Here is a 6690-nt window from a genome sequence, read left to right as displayed (position 1 = left end):
TATATGAGAAAAAAATGGTGAAAACAAGACACACAGACCAAAACTGGAAGGAAACGACAACATTTGGTAACCCTTTGATTTACAGGCCGCTAATGACATGATAATGCCAAGAAATAACAATTTATTGCATCATAATAATAGCTTTGATTAGAAATAACGGTCAATTTCATAGTAATATTGAGAAATAAAGCCAAAAAATAACAATTAATTGCATCATAATGTCTATAAATAGCCCAGATTAGAAATAACGGTCAATTTCATTGTGTTTTGAGACATAAAGCCAAGAAATAACAGTTAATTGCGTCATAATAATAGCTTAGATTAGAAATAACGGTCAATTTCATAGTATTTTGAGAAATAAAGCCAAGAAATAACTATTGATTGCGTAGAAATAGTCCAGAAATGACAAAACTGATCGTTAATTCTAGACTATTTCTTGACATTACCCCTTTAACAACCCCACCAAGAAGAAACCAGTGAACAAAATATTTCTTTGCATTTCTTTTACCCTTGGGTGAACCATAAGCACAATCAATGTTTTTTTTTTCAACAGACGATGAGGATTTTAAAATATTGATCTCTACCAAACAGTTGAGATGTCACTTAATGGTTTAAGTACAGAACTTCATACAAATACCAGGGACAGTAGATTAATTCATATAAAATGCTAATTTATGAAGAAATAAACAACCAAAAATGTCTAGGGCATTGAATACACTCATCTCTTTCAGTATGCCACAAAACAACTCTGTTTTTTATTACAACCACAAATTTCTTGTTCGTAATTTCTCGTTTTAATATCTGAAGTCACACCTTGTCTGTGTTGGTGCACCAGCAGTCATGTTTTTTGGGACACAACAGTCACATTTCTGGTAGATTTTATAGCAAAAAAGTCAATTTTACTTACATTAGTTTATTTTGCTACATTAACCATCAAGCGACAAATCAAAAAATATTAGACATTTAAACATGATATCAAGTGACATAATTCTGTTTAGTGAGGACCCTAAAACACATATATATATGTCAGAAAACTATCTGGACCTTTCAAATTTTTTCTGAAAACAGTCAACATGTCGCAGATGGTTTTTGTGTTTCAGACTTCCTGCTTGTAGGGGGTGTGAAGAAGAAAACTATTTAAGAACAAAGTGCCCTCTAGTGGATTTCTGTAGCACAGCGTAGCTCAACCGACTGGTAGAGAATGAGATGGTTGAACCAGGTTATTGAGATATAGTGACTCAAAATGAGCTCAACCAGATGGTCGAGCAGGCAGTTATGCAATTAGTTGTTATTTCTTGGCTATTTCTCGGCATTATCACGTAATTAATTGTTATTTCTTGGCTATTTCTTGACATTATTATGTAATTAACGGCCTGTAATTGAAATTAAAGCGTTACCTAACGACAACACTTTTAGTGACGATTTAGTGAAGTTCATAAAACAACAGCGGAGTTTAAATGTACAATATTTAAATACATCATGTTTGTGTTGAGGTGGAATATTTAAGTAGAATCTCAGGTTAGTGTGAGGACGATAAATATAAAATTATAAAATTATAAAATGATAAAGTGTTACCTTATATTTTAATTTTTATTTATTGGAAGCAGCAACAACACAACAGCTTTCACCATCTTTTTATCTGTCCCCACCCAGAGGAGAGTGATTCTCATTGTGCATCCAATAGTAACATCTAAACAATACAGAATACATACAACAAATACATAAATAAGTAAATAATAAATCAGTAATTAGAATAAAAATGTTAAAAACATCAGAATCAGAGAGACAGAGATGTCAGAGAGACGTCTCAAGGAGCCAGTAGCGGCTCTTACACCCGCCTGCTGTGAGACGGAAGTCGAGGGTTTTTCCAGTTGAGGAGTAAAAGTTGGATCATGAATGAAAAGGAAACGTGAAAATTTGTTTTGCAAGTTGGTTTACAGTCTGTGTTAGGGATGTCACGATTACCTGTTTTCACAATTAATCATTAAACGCCACAATTAATTGGGTTAGGGTTAACGCTAACCCTCCTAAATACCGTTACTTCCCAAAAAAGATGATGTATCGGCAGATGTGGTGCCAAAATAAAGGTAAATGCTCGGATAGTGGTCCATTTAACTAACGTAACATTGAATAGGTAGGAATTTAAATGTTAGCGTGTCATTTGTATTAAAAAACAACAACAAAATAAAACAAAAAACGATTAAAATAAACACAAACATTTGGTATAGATTACAAATTATGACCTGAATATTTCAAACACTTCCCCTGGGGGGTTAAGAATTGGTCATATATTAATAGATACTTGAAATATTTTGTGTTAACAATGAGTAATGTAATTATATTTTGACTATATTTGATTTTACACATTCCTAGTGTTGTGAAATTAATTAGTGCATAAAAATCGTGATAATCTAACACCGTGATTATTTCTCTGACAATAATTGTACAAAGAAAATTCATAATCGTGACATCTCTAGACTGTGTGCCACTAAATATTCTTCTTGTGTTCCTACAAACCAATACAAGACCATCACTGTCTCCAGTCCCAGTCCTCATAATAATAATCATGTGTGTTGATATTTACATTATTCCTCTTCAGCTAAAAAAAAGAAAAGATGATTTGGTCTAAAATCTAAACCATATTTAATGTCAACAAAGTTTGGATTGAACAGAAGAACACAGCACAGAACCTGCTGAGTCCTCCCACTGTTGTTACCATGGTTACACACGTTGTTCAGATACTTTAGTACAGCTATTTGAATTATCTGTAACTTATTGATTTGCATCACAGAAACCAGAGTGATAGAGAGTCTCTGCTTCAACACACGGATCAATACTCATCCCTGCAGTTTATCAATCAGTTATTGATCAGACTGAGAATAGAAGTTTAAAGGTGAAAGATGAAGATGATTCATATTCTTCGTCTCTGTTTTCAAAACTGTGGGTCATTTCCTCTGATCAATACTCATCAATACATTATCTATCAGTTCATTATCGGTGTTTATCCTCGTCTGACTCACTCTGTCTTTACTTTGGGTTCATATGTTTAATATCAACATGAGATGCTCTTATTGTTGCTGTTTTTACTGTGTAATAAACATGAAATTAAATGTTATAATGATAAAAAAACACTCATGTATTGATTAATTAGATATTATTGAAGCTATATCATTAAATATTGATTAACATCAGCTCTAAGTGCAGCACAGACATTCATATTAATTAATAATAATATGAATTAACACATTTACATGTTTACAGCTCTGAGTGTCTTCGACTATTTACCTTTAATAAATATTGAAATAAAAACACGTGTGGAGACGTTATTGATTATTGATAAACAAACGACTGACGACGACATGATCGGAATCAGTGAAGCTTTATTGTTGAAACACTTGAGTTGTAATTTACTGTGTGTGTGTGTGTGTGTGTGTGTGTGTGTGTGTGTGTGTGTGTGTGTGTGTGTGTGTGTGTGTGTGTGTGTGTGTCATAACACTGTCCTGGAGGGAGGGGTCGATATTGATCAGCAGGAGGGAGCGCACGTGCCGCTGTTTGACCGCGAGGTGGCGCCACTGCTGCACGAGACAGGAGAGAGAGAGAGAGAGAGAGAGAGAGAGAGAGAGAGAGAGAGGAGGAGGAGGAACTTAGAGAAGAGAAGAGAAAAGTTTTAGTTTGACATGAAATAAATCTGCAGCTGATGTCGATCTATTGATAATCGATCAGTTCTGTGACTGAAACTGGAGATCAATCAGATCAGATCGATAGGAAACAACAACAACAGCTGAGATTTAAAGTAAAAGCTGCAGATCAACAGACCTGAGGCCACTGACTGGGGAGTAGGACAAAGTGACATTAGTTTATAAAATATTATTGATCACATGATCAGAAAAATCCCGATAACAACCAATAAACTACAAAATCTATAAAGATCAATAATAAACCAGCTGGTTGGTCCAGATGTTTGCAGCTGCTTTAATACAAAACTTCTTTTTTTTTTAAGTGAATTAAACTGTTTGTAATGTGGTGTAAATTCAAATAAATCGATTATTTCTAATGTTTCTGAAACACTGGGCTCGTGCAGCAGCGGGTGTGATGACGGTGAATCCGCTGCTGCACGAGTCGGGTGTTTTCAGAAAGATTAGAAATAATCGATTTAGCCTATTTGAATTGACACCAAATTACAGTTTAATTCACTTTTCTTTCTTTGTTAATGTTTTGTATCAAAGCAGCTGCAAACATCTGGACCAGCCAGGTCTCTGCAGCTGCAGCTTCTTTACACTGGTTCTCTACTGTATGTATATAAAATGAGATCAATAAACACGTTAATAAACTGGTTATTTATCTGAATCCTCATTATATCTGCGTTAAGTGTTAGTTAGTTCGTTAGTTTAATTTATCTCGGACATGTTAAAATAAATAAAACATAATACAGTAATGGACAGACATAGCAAATAAATACTTTGCAAAGACAACACATGAACAAAAATAAAATACTTGAAAAATAAAGATAATTAGATTTTTTTTTTTTTGTCATATCCGAAAAGGAGTGGGAAGAAGTAAAACTTATTTACTCCCACCCCTTCATTCATAAATTATCTATCAAGCTTCCTTGTCATTATAATCTATAGGCAAGGCAAGGCAATTTTATTTACAAACAGTTTGTCTCAAAGGGCTTTACATGGCATCGTAACAACATCCTCTGTCCTTAGACCCTCACATCGACTGAGGAAAAACTCCATGGAAAACCCTTTTAACAGGGAAAAATCTGAGAAACCTCAGGGTGAGCAACAGAGGAGGGATCCCTCACCCAGGACGGACAGACGTGCAATAGATGTTGTTACAGACAAGAAAACAGTTTACAGTTTATGACACAGAATGTGCGAAATATGGAAATGTTAGCAAGAGTTGATGAGGGCAGCCTCTGGTGAAGGGGGGGGGGGGGGGGGGGGGGGGGGTGTAGGGAGAGCTGGCCAGCTCAATGGGAGGACTGGGTGGCAGACTGGTTCATAGGAAGGGAGGGCAGGCCGGTCTAACAGCAGGGGAGAGGGCGGGAGGGGGGCCATAGGCTACAATAAGTTAATTCATGAGTTTATCTAGCTGGATTTATTCTAATATATTATCACTAATCTTTATCTCTCTAATATATATAAGTATATACATATGTAGATTTATTCTAACATAGTATCATTCATCTTTATCTCTCTAATATATATAAGTATATACATATGTAGATTTATTCTAACATAGTATCATTCATCTTTATCTCTCTAATATATAAGTAGCCTATATAAACACATAGACAAAGACAAACTGAAGGCAACACCAACAGAGCAACAAATAAACTAAGTGTGTCTCTGTGTATTAAGTGTGTGAGATAGTGTGTGTGTGTGTGTGTGTGTGTGTGTGTGTGTGTGTGTGTGTGTGTGTGTGTGTTGGGGTGGTGCGGGGTACAGTAGACCCATGCCCCCCCCCTCCCTCCCTATAATACAGTAAAGGACAGACGTAACAAAAAAAATGCTTTACAAAGACAACACATGCAAAAAATAAAATAACTGAAAATAGAGATAATTTGATTTTTTTTGTCATATCCGAAAAGGAGTGGGAAGAAGTAAAACTTATTTACTCCCAGCCCTTCATTCATAAATTATCTATCAAGCTTTCTTGTCATTATAATCTATAGGCTACAATAAGTTAATTTATGAGTTTATCTAGCTGGATTTATTCTAATATATTCTAACTAATCTTTATCTCTCTAAGTATATGTAGATTTATTCTAACATATTATCACTAATCTTTATCTCTCTAATATATAAGTAGCCTATATACATATAAACACATAGACAAAGACAAACTGAAGGCAACACCAACAGAGCAACAAATAAACTAAGTGTGTCTCTTTGTGTATTAAGTGTGTGAGATGTTTGTGTGTGTGTGTGTGTTGGGGTGGTGGGGGGTACAGTAGCCCCCCCTTCACCCTCCCTCGCGCCCCTCCAGGTGAGCTGCTGCAGCCACAGGCCCCCTTACTGCTGCTGCAGCAAAGATGGCTGCTGCTGCCCTTTGCCACGCCCACTTCTGCCTCAATTTTATGTTTTTCTCACCAAAAAACCTTAAAAATATGATCAAAAGTGTGCGCGTGACGCGAGGGACACCCCTGGGGACGCGTGTCCGAGCGCACGAGCTCGGAAAAGTGGGTGAAAAGCCGCAGTGCACGAGGCTCCCAGGAGCTGCAGTGCTTAATGAGGGGGGTGTGAAGCCCTGATATTGGAAATGGAGGATAAAATTAATAAAAGTATGGTTTCTTTTTGGTCAAAGTGTGAAATAAGAGTATATTACATTAAAGTGGAGACTCTCTGACGTCACTGCGGACTCATTTTTAATGAAAAATCGATAAAACTCGGCTGCCTCTGAATATTCAAATTGAAAGTAACGCGCAATCAAATCATTGTCAAATCATTGAGTTCTAGGGGTTTTAAATAGTAGGCATGGAGGGAGAAAATCTCAAACTAATATGTTCACAGCTATATTACAATATTATTGTATGCTCTGACTCTGCCGGGAGACTTTTGTGTTGAGAATTTTTTAGATTTTTGCACAAATTTCGTTCTTGGGCCATTTTTACTGAGGTGGAAAAAGCAGCTTGTGGAGCCCCCTCCGGTCCTGAGCCCTGAGCCTCTCCTCATCCCTGGCATC

Source organism: Trachurus trachurus (assembly GCF_905171665.1).
Source record: "Trachurus trachurus genome assembly, chromosome: 13".
NCBI lineage: Eukaryota > Metazoa > Chordata > Actinopteri > Carangiformes > Carangidae > Trachurus > Trachurus trachurus.
The sequence above is the reverse complement of the archived record's forward strand: the minus strand, read 5'-3'. Positions refer to the sequence as shown.